Source organism: Gossypium raimondii, chromosome 6, assembly GCF_025698545.1.
Source record: "Gossypium raimondii isolate GPD5lz chromosome 6, ASM2569854v1, whole genome shotgun sequence".
Taxonomy (NCBI): Eukaryota; Viridiplantae; Streptophyta; class Magnoliopsida; order Malvales; family Malvaceae; genus Gossypium; species Gossypium raimondii.
In genome coordinates, this window is record NC_068570.1 from 10,000,001 (window position 1) to 10,016,022 (window position 16,022).

A 16,022-nucleotide genomic window follows, 5' to 3' on the forward strand; every position below is an offset into this window, starting at 1 on the left:
GGGTATTTATACTTGTAATTTTTCGAACAGAATGATTTAAAGAAAATTCCATTATATATTAATATGATTTATATATGTTCTCAATGATTTTTGCATGCAAAGAAAAATATAATAAAATATTCGTATTAAAAATATATGTTAGTCTGAGTTGCTCCGACAATGAATGAAATGTCTCACATTCGTACCAAATGATCAGGTCGAGTGTGGGATGCCACAATTAATGTTTTATTTTATGACAGTTGTTAGAATTAAGTGACCCGAATCCTTATTTAAATAAAATACAATGGTAAAATAAAATAAAAGTAAAGTTCATATAAAACTACACTTCTTTTATTTTATTTTAAAATAAGGTTTTTTTAAACCTTATTAAACTCTATCTATTTGATATTGATTAGAATAAGGTGTTTCAATCTTACTACACTCCTATTAGAATATGGTTTTACTAGCCTATAAAGAGACCTAGTCTACTCCTCTTGTAATCATTCAAATTCAACATAGTGAATTTTTTTCTTCTTTGCCCGTGGTTTTTTCCCGAAAGGATTTCCACATAAAAATCTGTGTGTTCTTTATTTTTATTTCTCTTTTCTTTGCGATATATTGTCATTACCAATATTTTATTTTTTTACAAATTGGTATCAGAGCTTACGAGTTGTTCATCTCAATCACGGTAGTGGCGTCTTTGAAGTATGAAATTTTGCTGTTGGATCGCAACACCAGATTCGCGTTATGGCAGATAAAGATGCAGGCAGTTCTTGCACAGATGGATTTAGAAGAAGCACTGCTAGGGGTAGATAAGATGCCTTCGACATTGACGGAGGAAGAGAAGAAGCGTAAGGATCGAAAGGCATTAACACAGTTACATTTGCATTTGTCTAACGAAATTTTACAGGATGTGATGAAAGAGAAGACCGCCGCTGAATTATGGAAGAGGCTATAACAAATATGTATGCGGAAAACTCTAACCAGCAAGCTGCATATGAAGCAACATCTTTATACTCATCGTTTAGAGGAATGTGTGTATGTGCACGAAAACTTAACAGTGTTTAAAGAAATTCTCTCAAACTTGGAGGTCATTAAGGTTCAGTATGATAAGGAAGATCTAGGGTTGATACTACTTTATTTGTTGCCCCCGTCTTATTCAACCTTTAGAAACACGATTTTATATAGTCGCGAGTCTCTCATAGTTGATGAGGTTTATGATTATTTGACCTCGTATGATCAGATGAAGCATTTTGTTGTTAAAACTAACTCTCAAGGAGAGGGTCTCATTGTTCATGGGAGACAAGATCGGAATGCTGATAATAATCGTGGAAGGACAGAGGAACGGAATCCTTGCAGTAAATCTAAGGGTAGATCGAAGTCTTCAAACAGAGGTAAAACTTGTAACTTTTGCAAGAAGAAAAGTCACATTAAATCTGAGTGCTATAAGCTACAAAACAAGATCAAAAGGGAGGCTGCGAATCAAAAGGGAAAACAACCAGAAAATTGCGGTAAAGCTGATGTTGTAGAATACTACAGCGATGGTGAACTTCTTGTCGCTTCTGTCAACAATTCTAAAGTGAACGAGGAGTGAATCCTTGATTTGGGCTGCACCTTTCATATGAGTCCCAATCGGGATTGGTTTACAACTTACGAAACATTGTTTGAAGGTGTTGTTTTGATGGGAAATAATGCTTCGTGTAAAATCGCAGGTGTTGGAACAATTAAAGTTAAGATGTTTGATGGAGTTGTCAGAACACTTAGTGGCGTACGACATGTTCCAGAATTGAAGAGAAATTTAATTTCGTTGTTGAAAGTGGGGTTTTAAAGATTTTCAAAGGTTCCCGTGTTGTGATGAAAGGGCAGAGAAAGACTGTCAAGTTATATGTTCTATAGGATTCTACTATTACTAGTGATGCAGCTGTCGCTTCCTCTTCCTTATCAGATGATGATATTACTAAACTTTGGCATATATGCCTAGGGCATATGAGTGAGAATGACATGGAAAAATTGAGCAAAAGAGGACTTCTTGATGGGTAACGAATTTGCAAACTGAAATTCTGTGAGCACTGCATTTTTGGAAAGTAAAAGAGAGTTTGATTCACCAAAGGAATCCATAACAGGAAGAAAACGTTGGAGTATATTCATTCAAATCTGTGGGGGCCATCCAGAATGCCTTCGAGAGATGGAGCTAATTATATGCTAACTTTTATTGATGATTTTTCCAAAAAATTTTGGGCATTCTTCTTAAAGCAAAAAAGCGATGTGATTTTCGCATTTAAGTCTTGGAAAACTATGATTGAAAAACAAACGGGAAAACAAATAAAATACCTCCATATAGACAATGGCTTAGAGTTTTGTTCTGATGAGTTTAATAAACTATGCAAGTCAGAAGGGATTGTGAGACACTTGACAGTTCGTCATACTCCACAACAAAACGGCATTGCAGAACGAATGAACAAAATGATCATGTAGAAGGTTCGATGTATGTTGTCAAATGCCAACTTACCAACGTTATCTTGGGTCGAAGCAGCCTCTACTACATGTTTTTTTATCAACCGATCTTCATCTGTTTCTATTGAGAAAAAGACTCCACAAGAGGTATGGTCTGGTAATCTTGCTAGCTATTCTGATTTAAAGATCTTTGAATGTCCTGCGTATGCTCATGTTAATAATGGAAAATTGAAACCGAGATCCATTAAATGTGTTTTTCTTGGTTATAAAGCTGGTGTAAAAGGGTATAAGTTATGGTGTCCTGAAAATAGAAAAGTTGTGATTAGCATGTATGTTATTTTTTATGAACTACTATGCTACCTAACTTATCTCTTAAAGAATCTTCCAATAAAGAAAATCAAAAGCAGGTGGAGCATCAGATTAATTCAGAACCTACAATAGAGTCGACTCCTTAAGCCAGTACAAAAATTCAAAATAGAGTTACTTCTTCACCATAATACTCTATCGCCAAAAACAGAACTAAAAGAGAAATTAAACCTCCAAATAAGTATGCCAAGGTTGATTTAGTTGCTTATGCTTTAAATGTGGCTGAAGTTATAGATGCAAACCAAGAGGTGATGGAACCAAGAGTCATCTAATTATTCTGAGGCAATTAGCTGTGAAGACTCAGAAAAGTGGATGTTTGCTATGCAAGAGTTGATGGAACCACTCCAAAAAAATAGAACATGGGATCTTGTGAAACTTCCTAAAGGTAAAAAGGTTGTTTGTTGTAAATGAGTGTTTAAAAAGAAAGAAAGAACTCCAGGAGTTGAAGAACCCAGATATAAAGCAAGGCTTGTTGCAAAGGGTTACAGTCAAATTCCAGGAGTGAACTTCACAAATGTGTTCTCCCCAGTTGTGAAGCATAGTTCGATTCGAGCTTTGCTTGATATTGTGGCCATGCATGATTTTGAGCTTGAGCAGTTAGATATAAAAACTACATTTTTCATGGAGAACTTGAGGAGGATATTTATATGTAATAACCAAAGGGTTTTACAGTCTTATAAAAAGAGGACTATGTTTGCTTGCTGAAAAAGTCCCTTTACGATTTGAAACAGTCACCAAGACAGTGGTACAAGAGGTTTGATTCCTTTATGACTTCTCATGATTTCAAAAGAAGTAGCTTTGACAGTTTTGTTTACTTTAAGAAAAACAGTGATGGTTCTTTTGTGTATCTACTCCTTTATGTTGATGACATGTTGATAGCAGCGAAAGATAAATAAAGGGTAAGAAAGGTCAAAGCCCAACTAAGTGAAGAATTTGAGATGAAAGATTTGGGACCAACAAAAAAAATACTTGGTATGGAGATTCTCATAGATAAAAAAGCAAGTAAATTGTACCTAAGTCAGAAGGGGTACATTGAGAAAGTTCTTTGCAGGTTCAGTATGCAGAGTGCTAAGCCTGTTAGTACTTCTTTAGCAGTCCATTTCAGACTTTCATTGGCTTTGTCTTCATAATCAGATGATGAGATTGAGTACATGTCACATGTTTCATACTCTAGTGCAGTGGGATCTCTCATGGATGCTATGGTTTGTTCACGTCTAAATTTATCATATGCAATCAGTGCAGTTAGCAGATACATGGCGAATCCAAGTAAAGAACATTGGAAAGCAATTCAATGGATTTTAAGATACTTACGAGGCATTACTGATGTTTGCTTACAGTTTGGAATAACTAAATATGGAGTCATTGGGTATGTTGATGCTGATTTTGCTGGAGACCTTGATAGAAGAAGATTTCTCACAAGTTATGTCTTTACAATCGGAGGTTGTGCAATCAATTGGAAAGCCACTTTGAAAACTACAGTCGCTTTGTCTACCACTGAAGCTGAGTACATAGCAATTACTGAGGCTTGTAAAGAAGCTATTTGGTTGAAGGGACTCTTTAGTGAACTCAATGAAGACCTTCAAATCAGTACAGTATTTTGTGACAATTAGAGTGTCATCTTCCTTACAAAAGATCAAACGTTTCATGAGAGAACAAAACACATTGATGTTCGATATCATTTTGTTCGTTATATTATTGCTCGTGGTGATATTGTTGTGAGCAAAATTAGTACTCATGAAAATCCTGCAAATATGATGACTAAGTCACTTCTTATAACCAAGTTTGAGCATTGCTTAGACTTGGTTGGTGTTCATTGTTGAAGTTAAACCCTTAAGGAGTTTTATGGAAGAGGTGGAGAACTTGTTCGTTGAAAGTTCGCGATGAAGAACTTGTTCATTGAGAATTCGTGTTAAGCTGGAGATTGTTAGAATTAAGTGACCCGAATCCTTATTTAAATAAAATACAGTGGTAAAATAAAATAAAAGTAAAGTCCATATAAAACTACACTTCTTTTATTTTATTTTAAAATAAGGTTTTTTAAATCTTATTAAACTCCATCTATTTGATATTGATTAGGATAAGGTGTTTCAATCTTACTACACTCCTATTAGAATATGGTTTTACAAGCCTATAAATAGACCTAGTCTACTTTTCTTGTAATCATTCGAATTCAACATAGTGAATTTTCTTCTCCTCTACCCGTGATTTTTTCCCAAAAGGGTTTCCACGTAAAAATCTGTGTGTTCTTTATTTTTATTTCTCTTTTCTTTGCGATATATTTTTATTACCGATATTCTATTTTTTACAACAGTAAATGCAATTTTGTTAATAGAAAAACTTTTTAAATATAGACATATATCTAATATTTTTTTAAAACAATCTATCTAAATATTCTTACAACACACATTTTAAAAATAGTTTTCTATTATTATTTAAAAATTAAAATTATAATTATCTAAATTTTAAATTTATTTTTATCACAAAATTATTTTTTAAAATTAGTTTAAACTTATTCAAAATCTTACCTATTTCTTGCATTTTGATTAAACAATAATTTATTATTAAAGTTTCTAAAACTAAATAATCATTTTGTATTTATTTTCATTTTTATCATTATTCATATTGATATATTTTTTGTTTTATTTTATTTTTATTATTAAGTATATTGAATGCCGATGAAGGTAATTACCTCCTCGTCAGTTAAGTACATTGAAGCGGTGCTTAATTTGAGGGCATCCTCCTCGATCCTAGTTGCACAGAAATATTGCTTGACATTCCAAAGGGAAATATCCACATCTTTGGCATCCCTAGTGCCTTTGAAATCCTTTGGCCTTAGCACATCCACTTAGTAGCTCGAAAACATTGGCACATGACCACTCTTGGCTGCCTTGACACTTGAAAGCTCACTCTTGAGCTTCTTGATCTCAGCACGAATTACATCCACCAACGCCTCGAGGGCTTCGTTCTTCCGAGCAAGCTCACCTAAGGCCTCCCTCATAGCCCTATGCAACTCCTTACTAAGTTGCTCATTCAGCTTATCTTAGGACTCCCTCATCTCGAACTTAATCTCTTCAAAGGAATCCTTGGTGTCCTCCACCCTCGTAAGGACATCACTCATAGCGAGCTCAATCTTGGCCATCTAGGTTTCCACGATTTTCACAAAGTCTTTTGACGAAACCTTCTTTCCCTGCATGGCACCTCGATTCTCAACCATGTCATCCTCTTTCTCGCTTATCTTTTCGATCTCATTAGCCATCGGTCACTACCACGATGCTAGAAACACAAACTCTAATACCACTTGTCATGTGTCAGGACTTTAGCTCTGGTTGTATGTGGCCTTAAACTTGATTCTTTTGTGAAAAAGCCTAAGTCCTCACTCGAGAGAGGCTTGACACACTAAGCCTAAACAAGTAAACAATGAAGAGATGTAATACCCCTCACCCGGCCTAGTCGTCGGACCCAAGTTATGGGATGCTACTTCAATTATTGAAATAGCTACAAATAGTTTATATTAAACAATTCATTTACAAATTATCAAATCGTTACTTAATTACAAATACAAGCTAAAACAAAATTTATTCGAGTTCACAATTGTAAAAGAGACAATTTCAAACATGAATAAGGACTAAATTACAAATTTCAAAATATGAATGCAAGTACCGATACCATTTTTAGCTTCGAAGAGATAAAAATCAAATTAAATACAAAAGGTGTCGATATAAAGAATCAAAATAGCGATACTTTACTATAGATACCGATACCATGATTTGATATCGATACCAAATTGGCATTCTATTTTTTTTTTTGCAAAAATGTTTCAAGATCATTAGTATCAATACATAGGATCTTGGTATCGATGATTTTCCATAAGTATCGATACTGAAATCTAGTATCGATGCCATTTTGGCATTTTTCCATTTTCAAAACATTGTTCATTTGGTCAAGTATTGATTATTTTATCTATAAGTATCGATATTTCCTGTTAAGTGATTAAAACATGATCTTTTAAAACCTCAAATCTAAAACAAATATCAAGGTACCTATAAACACCTAAACCAATTCACTTACCAACCAAACTAAACATCTCAATTACCACAATTAAACTATGTTCCAACAATTTACAAAACCATCTTTTCTAGACACAACTTGCATTCTATTCTATACATTACATTCCTATTGAAATAGGCACAATTCCAACACAAGTTCATTCATCTATTAATAATTAGCACCCATAAACCTAACATTCTCTCAACTTGCACTCATATCACCTCCTCCTATATACATATTGTAAACACATCACCTCCTATATACATATCATAAACACATTCCAAATAGGCATACATATCATTTAAGTCTCATATGCATGTCATATAAACATTCAAAATAAGCATTACATGTAAATCATTTTATCATCAACCAAAATAAACACTTATCCACATTGAAACCTATATACATGCCACATAACTAATTCTAGAACAATTTAAAAGTCCACCGAGACTGAAGCTGGATAGTGTGAGCTCTGAAGATGATCTGATTGTCGAGTTTCACAAAACGATAATTACAAAGACAAAAATGAAACAAGGTAAGCATTACTAATGCTTAGTAAGCTCATAGGTACTTAGACGGTAAACTTACCTCAATTCATAATTAAACATATTGAAACTACCAATTCAACTAAGTCTTATCACAACATTTCATTTACATATGATGAGCATTTCGTAATACAACAATATAATTCAGTACCATTTCATAAAACCTGTCGAACATTTACATCATTTACTCAATCCAGTCATATGTAAATTTATTTGTAAACACACATGTATTTACATTCATCACGTCGAATCAGTCAATAAATTTCATTTTAAACACTTATCCCGATGAACCAGATCAACAGATACGGATATGCGAGAAACTACACAACACCTGTAGGCACCGAAGTGTTGAGAAGTAAGCACCAAAGTGTTAAACAATAGACACCAAAATGTTAAATAATAGGCACCGAAGTGCTTAACAGTGGGCACCGCAATGCGAATCAGTGGCACCAAAGTGAAACCCCATACAAACGCACAACTAACCCTATTAGCATGTCAATTGTAACCTATATTATGTTCATCCAAACACAATTTAACATAACATTACCACTTTTACAATTTAGTCTTTTCCTCACCTTAATGTACCAAATTGTGTTTCATTAATAATATAATCACAAAATCCAAAATTCATAATTCAAACATATACAATACACTTACACATGTAAACCTACCATATGAACTTACTAGGTAAATTCGGTGATAGTTGAAGTATCGGGGACTATTCGTAATTTTCTATTTTCCTCTATTATCTATTGGTTGGTTCAATTCTTGATTTATACGACAATTTATTATAATTTCATAGTTCTAAGTACTTTATAAAATTTTATTTTATGCATATGATATATTATTATCACTTATCATAATTTTTCCTAAAGTTTTGCATTTTGTTCAATTTAGTCCTTAAAATCAAAACGATCATATTTTTCACATTTAAGCTTTGATTTTCAATCTGTTTTCAATTTCGTCCTTCTATAACTCCATAGAAACAATAATTACAGAAATTTCACCTCAAATTCAACATAATTATATTTTAGTCCCTGTACTCAAAACTAACAATTTCACTTTACAAATTAATCATAGTTCGCATTTAAGCTTACAATTAAACCATTTAACATCAAAAGATTCAAAAACCATCAATCGAAAACCTTTAAAACTTTAACGATTTTATGATTTAATACTCGGGTTAGCTAGATTAAGCTACAACGATATTAAAATCATAAAATTTACGAAAAACGAGCTAGCTAGATTATTTGAAGCTTTCTTCCTTCCTTCAGGTGAAAACGATAGGTGGTGAAAAATGATGATGATGATGAATTTATTTTATTCATTATGCTTTTAATAATAATTTAACATTATTATCACAGTTTTCACTAAATAAAAATGTACCTACCGTCTACTACCATGCAGAAGTGTTAATTACCACTTTAAACCTTGAAAAATTATTAATTTCCCCTTTTTAGTTAATAAAATCTATAGAATTCAACTTATTGTTATGATTTAGTCCTTGTACCTTAATTGTTAACCGATAAATAAAATTACTGGACTAAATATCAATATAACTCTACACTAGACTCGTAAATATCAATAAATAATATTTACTGACTCGATCATCAAACAATGAGGTTCTAAAACCTGTGTTTTTGGTACCACTGAAAAATGGGTTGTTACAAGAGAACTTAAAACAATGCAAGAGAGTTGGGAGAATGTGGAAGTGTTTCTATTACTCAAAGTTAGCTTGAATGTATAAATGAGGGAGGAGAGTCTTTCCTTATATTGGCAAGCCCCTTTTAATCCAGCGTTTACAAATCATTTCAATGGATTTGTTGTGCTCACCTTATTCCAGACTCGACCTAGTGCTTTGGGTAGCTTTGCTCAATGACAGACTGTAATAATGGCATAGGCTCACTCATTGTGTGAAAGAAGGAAAAAATTAACATGTAAAGATGAATAAATGTTCTTTTTATATATTTATTTAAAAATAAATTATTTGTTTGTTTCAATTAAGTTGTGACAATTGCCTTTTTCATCTAACATTTTTAAACTTTGATTTTGATTCTTTTAAATATTTTAATTCATAATATTTTATAATGAAAGTATTTAAAAACTTTTACATTCAATTTTTATATTAACAATTGTTGATACAGTGTACAACAAAGGTGGATGTTAAGAAGGAGCAAGGAGGAAATCAAGGTGGCGTTGTGAAAGCCAGTTCACCTAAAGAGGTCGAGAGTTGAAATAAGGACAAGAGGACAGGCTAATAGGGAAGATAATTACTCAGAATAGTTTTTGTTGGAACGCTGGTACGCCCCGTGACATAGTAGAAAAAAATTCTAGCAATCATCAACCATGGATCCAAGTACGATGAACGAATCGGGTTGAAACAGGGTTGAAGATATACCTTTTTCTATCTGATCCTCTTGTGCGATGTTGATCCCAAGCCATAACAAAATCATCTCAGCCTCTACATAGTCCACCTAGTCAAAGAACGAACAACAAACTCTCTTTGAACCTCTCAGAGAGAATTGACAAAATTGGCTACTATACCCTTTTCAATTTTTTTCCTTGTTAACACACCACAAAATTAGGGATTCAATTCCTTTTATTTAATATCACATAAAAACGGAAAGTATTAAAACATTATATCCTTTCTAGAAGAATATTAATTTCCCTGCTTTAATCTTTGACCGAAATTATTATAATTATTTATTTTAATAATTTTGATAAACTATATCCATTTAATAGTTTCATATGAATCAAATTAATATATTTATTTTAACTATGTTCTCTATTTGTGTACAAGTTTGTACATATAATGCATTCAATATTTAACTGTCAAATTAAATCAATTCAATAATTAATTTAATTCATGTGACAACTAAACACAATACCAATTGTGTTTGGATTCTGCTTGCTTCAACCATAGGGTGTGACATTGTAGGATCTTGTAACGTTAGTAGTAATACTAGAACATTTGTAATGTTACAAGTAACGAGTGGCATCTAGCAATGTATTATTTCTACCCAAGTTACAAGAAGTTGTGATTCTGCATAACCTTTATGTGATAAATTTTTCATATATTATAACATTTTATCCTTTATATCTACATTGGACACAAGTCATAGAATAATCACACTTGTATAGTCTAATATTATATTTATTGATATTTTCAGTAGACTACAATAAACAAATAAGTGTGGTATCTCATATCAACTTATTTGAGCATAACCATGCATTTCTAGTCTTACTCCATCAAGTGTATACCAGCTCGTTTCCGGTGGTGTCAAAAATAGTAGTTTTGGGACCATAATTTCGGCATGTCAGTCCATAAATAGTAATTATTTAATATTTATGAGGTTATTAGTGTCATATTGAAATTTGGTTTAGTAATTTTGATGTTTGACTAGTTAATTAAAGAAAAAAGGACTAAATCATAAAAGTTGCAAAAGTCAAATGATATCAGTGTTTAAGTGAAAATTGAGTATAAAAGTATAATGGGATGGTTTTATATGGAAATCTAGCCATAATATTGTTAATGGACGGTTAGAAAATATGGTTTAATGAAATTAAAAGATTTTTTAAAGGTTAATTTAGTAATTAAGTAATTATAAACATTAAGTAAATGAGCCAAAAAACATCACCTTCTTCTTTTCAACATTTTTGTGACCGAAACCATTAAAGGGAAAGCTTGAGGAATTTGGTTCATACTTCCTTTGTTGTAAGTGAAATTTTCACCCATTTTTCATGAATTTTATGTTTTTGAGATCGTTTTAAATTAACTCATCTAGCCCAGGGAGTATTTTGAAATATTGTTAAAGTTTTGAAAACTTTCCATTGATATTCTTAAGGCTTTTTAGTTGTTAATGGTTTAGTTTAAAGCTTGATGATAAATTTGGACTAATTTGTAAAGTGATTTTTAATAGTTTTGAGGTTAGGGATTAAAATGATAAAATGTTGAAATTGGCTTGGTTTTCTAGTAAAATTTCAAAACTAGAGGGCTGATTAAGGATGGATATGAATTTGACACTATGGGTTAGGGATAAATTGTGAAAATAAGTTTGTTTCGGTTTTAAGGACTAAAATGAACAAAGTGAAAAACTTTAGGGAAATTGTGAAAACTGTTAATAGTGATTCATATGAATCAAATTGGATATTTCATTGTAACTGAGGCAGATAAATTGAAATTAAATACTATATAGATCAAGAACCGGTAAATAACCGTGGAAAAGAGAAAATTGTTGACTAGTCCCTAATATTTCTATCTTTGCTGTTTTGACCTTAGTAAGTTCATACAATATAATTTTGTATAATTTTGTAATGTTTCTTTTGGTTTTTTGTGTGTGTGTTTGGGGCGGATGTAAAGCCTATGGGCTTGGCACTTGGTGCCCAAGCGTGTTCTTGGTTAGATTGGTTCGGTTGAGCATTCTAACATGTTTTAGGTGAATAGTCGTGTATCTGTATTTGTCCACATTATTCATCGGGCTAAACCTTGATGGTTAGATGATATAATTATGTGAATTTGAAACTTGGAAATAATGCTTGTGAATGATTCGTAAATATGATCATGTTTTCCAATTTTATATTGTGACTTGGTATTTGAATGATCTTGTACAATTTCAATGGTTTATAACTTGTGCGTATTAAGGCCACACCTATTGACATGGTTGTGATGATAGAATTATGTTTTTCTAAATGATTTTATTAAATTATAAATGTGATCATATTGTATGTTTTATCATTTCAGCCTATGAACTTACTAAGCTTAATTGTAGCTTATCATTTCAGCCTATGAACTTACTAAGCTTAATTGTAGCTTACTTGTGTCGTTTTCTTATTGCATTGTAGATATTGTCTTTCAGAATCAACGATCAGATCAACGAGAAGATCACACTATTCAACCACTTTTTGGTAAACTTTGGAATCATTATATTTCGATTTTGTGGCATGTAATAGGGGTATTTGATTTTTGGAACATGTGTGTTCATGTAAATACTTATATGCTTTTGTGTTTGTGAAAAGTATATATGGTTCATAGCCAAATGGTAAGGTTGATTATGGATTATTAAAGAAATCTTAGTTGAGTATTGTGTATTGCATATCATAGAATGAGATGGAATGTTAATAAGTGATAATTTGTTATGCAAAGAATGACTGAATGATAGCTTAGTTGGATGTTGTGGTAACAAGGTTGAATATGGGATTTGGATGTCATGTAATGATATGTGATTTGGTTCTTTTGATTATAAATGTATTAGTGAATGTGTTTTGGTATATGGATGTTAGTTGGTAAAAGAAATTATAACATTTTGACACCTTAAATGATATGGTTTAGTTAGGTGTGAATTGGATAGCAAATGAAGATGATCACTAAGTTTGAATGTTAGTTATGATGGTGTCTTATGGCATATTGGTTAGAATTAGGCAAATGACACGTTTTGGTTTTTTTTTTTTGTGTTTTGAATAGATTGAATGAATGGTTAATGGTATGCTTGTGGCCTAAGTAAGCAAATTCATGTTAACTTGCATTTTAAGGTACAATTTAGCACACACGGGCTGCCACACTGTTTGACACACGGTCGTGTACCTCACACGGGCATGTGGCACGGGCGTGTGCTCTATTTAATTTTTGTGACTTTAGGTAGAAATGGCCACAGTTTGTTACACGGCTGTGTGACTCCTTTATATATGGCATCAGTTTGTGGCATGGTCTAGGAACATGGTTGTGTGCCATAGCCCTACACAGCCGTGTGACCCCTGTTTTTGTTTTTACCTTAATTTTATGTTATGTTTTAAATTAGTCCCTACTTGTTTTCGAATTGATTTTAGAGATTTATAGACTTGATTTAAGCTCCGTTTTTGTATGAATAACATGGTTATTGATTGATTATTGATGAATGATTGTTTTAAATTAAATTTTGATTTAAAATGTCATATACTTGTCTTGTTAAATGTTGTAGCATGCTGTAACCCTAATCCGATGACGGAAACGAGTGAGGGGTGTTACAAAGTTGCCTAAGATAGTACTCCCATTATGTTGGAGGGGCAAATCCTACATTGATCAACCATATCCTACTACATAGATTGTTGCATACCCAACATCAGTCTTTATAGTATAGCCTGTTACGGTAGACGTTTGACTATATCAAAATATATGACTCACGATGTTGGGACAATGATGATCAAAAGTCTAAGGATTGTATACATAGTTATCACTATGAGTAATGTTGTGACTATTACAAAATAATCCAAGAAACATACCCATAGCGGGTCAATTTAATATGTTGTTCTCTAACACATACTCATGTATTGATTTTAACATCCTTATGTCAATGACAACACTTTGTCATTAATCAACTACACATTAGTCTCAATGCATTATTATTGCCCAAACTCACAATAATACTTAACTAAGGACCTTTTAAGAATAATCATATTATTCTCAGGACTTTATTATTAATCAGTTTATTTACAAACATAGAAAAAGAAACTGAAATAACAATGACAATGCCTTAAATTAACAAATAAGGTAAAACGAGTATGTGATTACAATCATATCATGATTGGTCTTTGGGTATACTCTAACAGTTTTAGGGTGCTAAAAGATCGGTCTATTCTTCATCGTTGATTTGGGTATTTATAGGAGAGGTCTCATTGTCCATTAGTGTGATATGGTAGATTGTTATGAAGTTATCCTCATCCAATGCGTGAAGGATGTGCACCATGGGCCCATCTCGTTATTCATTCCATCAATACGAGGTTGTTACGCTTATGTGGGTCCTTCATGACCTTTAGGACTTGTTCACATTTGAGGAGTGTTTACATCTAAAAGTGGATGCTTGACCATTTTCTAAAAGAAGCAAATGGTCTTACTAAAGGGTGTTGAGAGCGGGTGATTAAGAATAACGGATGTTGATGCTCCCTTGATCAAAGTGAGTGGTCAAACAAGACATAGTTTCAAACGGGGCCAATAGAAAGGTCAACATTACATTTGATGCTAACACGTATCCCAACGGCGGAAGGGTAAAACAATGATAAATTCAAGATAATAAGAATTCAAAATTTATAAATAGTTAACCACTAACAATCAAAATATGAAAAAAATATTGAGACGAATAGAATATTTATATAATATGGTATGACCATACTATTTTATGACTGCATACTTTACTCATTTTTTTCATCTAACTGAATTTTTGTTGGCAAGAGTCAAATTAGTATAGAGATTAGATAAAGTGTGTTTTATTAGCTATAATATAAATGAAAGAGTTTTGAGCGTGGCATACTTTGGTGGTCCAATGAGAGATGTTTCTAACTACCAACAGAAAATGGTTTACTCCTGTCCTCGCGTTACCCTTTTGTATGGAGTTGGAAATTATTTTGGGGGTGAATAAAATACAAATTAAACAGCGAATGTCAAGGCACCAATCATGGGAGAACTAAAATATAAAAGCAAGGCCATGTGACTTATCATCATTCTTTCTCACCTATATTTTTCGTCAATGTGGACGTTTAAAATAAGGAAAAAAACCAATTAATACCAAAATAGACATAAAGTATTTGTTATGCGAAAAATAAAGGAGAAGATGAGTCTTACCTACGAGAGTATGACCTTAAACTAAAGTGTCACCATCCTTCCTGTTCAAGTGTTGATTTCCCACCATAATTAGCTTTAATAGAGGGAAGAACCCAAAGGATAAAAAAGTCGCTATCTGTGTTTTCACTTAAAATAAATGGCCCAAAATGACAAAAAAATATTTATTCAGTTGCCGGCGTTTTACTCCTCCTTTGATCCTCCTTACCATGTTGTTGCCGGCTGTTTGAACAAATCTCTCCGCCGCCCACACAAGCTCACTTCTTTCTCAGGAATGGACATTATATAATAATGCAAAACACTTTTTTGTTTTTTGAGGGAATCTATAACCCATTTTTTAAAATTAAAGTGACCATGAAAATAATTTTATTAGGAAACAAGTCCCCATCTTAATGTTGGAATGATCTGTTGTGGCTTCCACCTGGTTTTGCCTTGGCGTAACAGATATCATCTCAAATATGCTTCAACATGTTAAATAAAACCCATAGTTTTGCTAGTAACAATTTAACATTTGGAAAAATACAAATAAATACCGACAAATTTTTGTAAGATGCAACTTTGGCAGTTCAACCCTTGTATGTTTTCTGAAAAAAAAATTGTCATTATGTAAATTTTTGTAATGCTAAATTATAAATAGAATTGAGTGATTGATAGTTGAAGCCAATTTTTTTTTTGGCAAATTCGAGTTTTGTAATCCCAAACAACCAATTTATACTAATTATTTTATCTATATTATTGAATTTATGAATCCATAATTATATTATTTAATTTCATCAATTCAATCAATTTGGTTGAGTTTTTCCCTATATTTAATGGATTGAATCAATTTCTAATTTCGGTATAGTATGTGTTGTCAAAGAAAAAGGAAATTTCAGCGGCGTGGAGTGAGTGCACCACTAGAGCGCGCACTAATGAAGTTAAATTTGGGTGCGGTAAATTTGAAATCAACCTATACAAAGCCCAACCCCACCACTAGGAAAGGCAGGGCCCGCTGCCAGCTCCCACCAGCTTGTCAAAATAAAACTGCCTTTTTATCAAACATG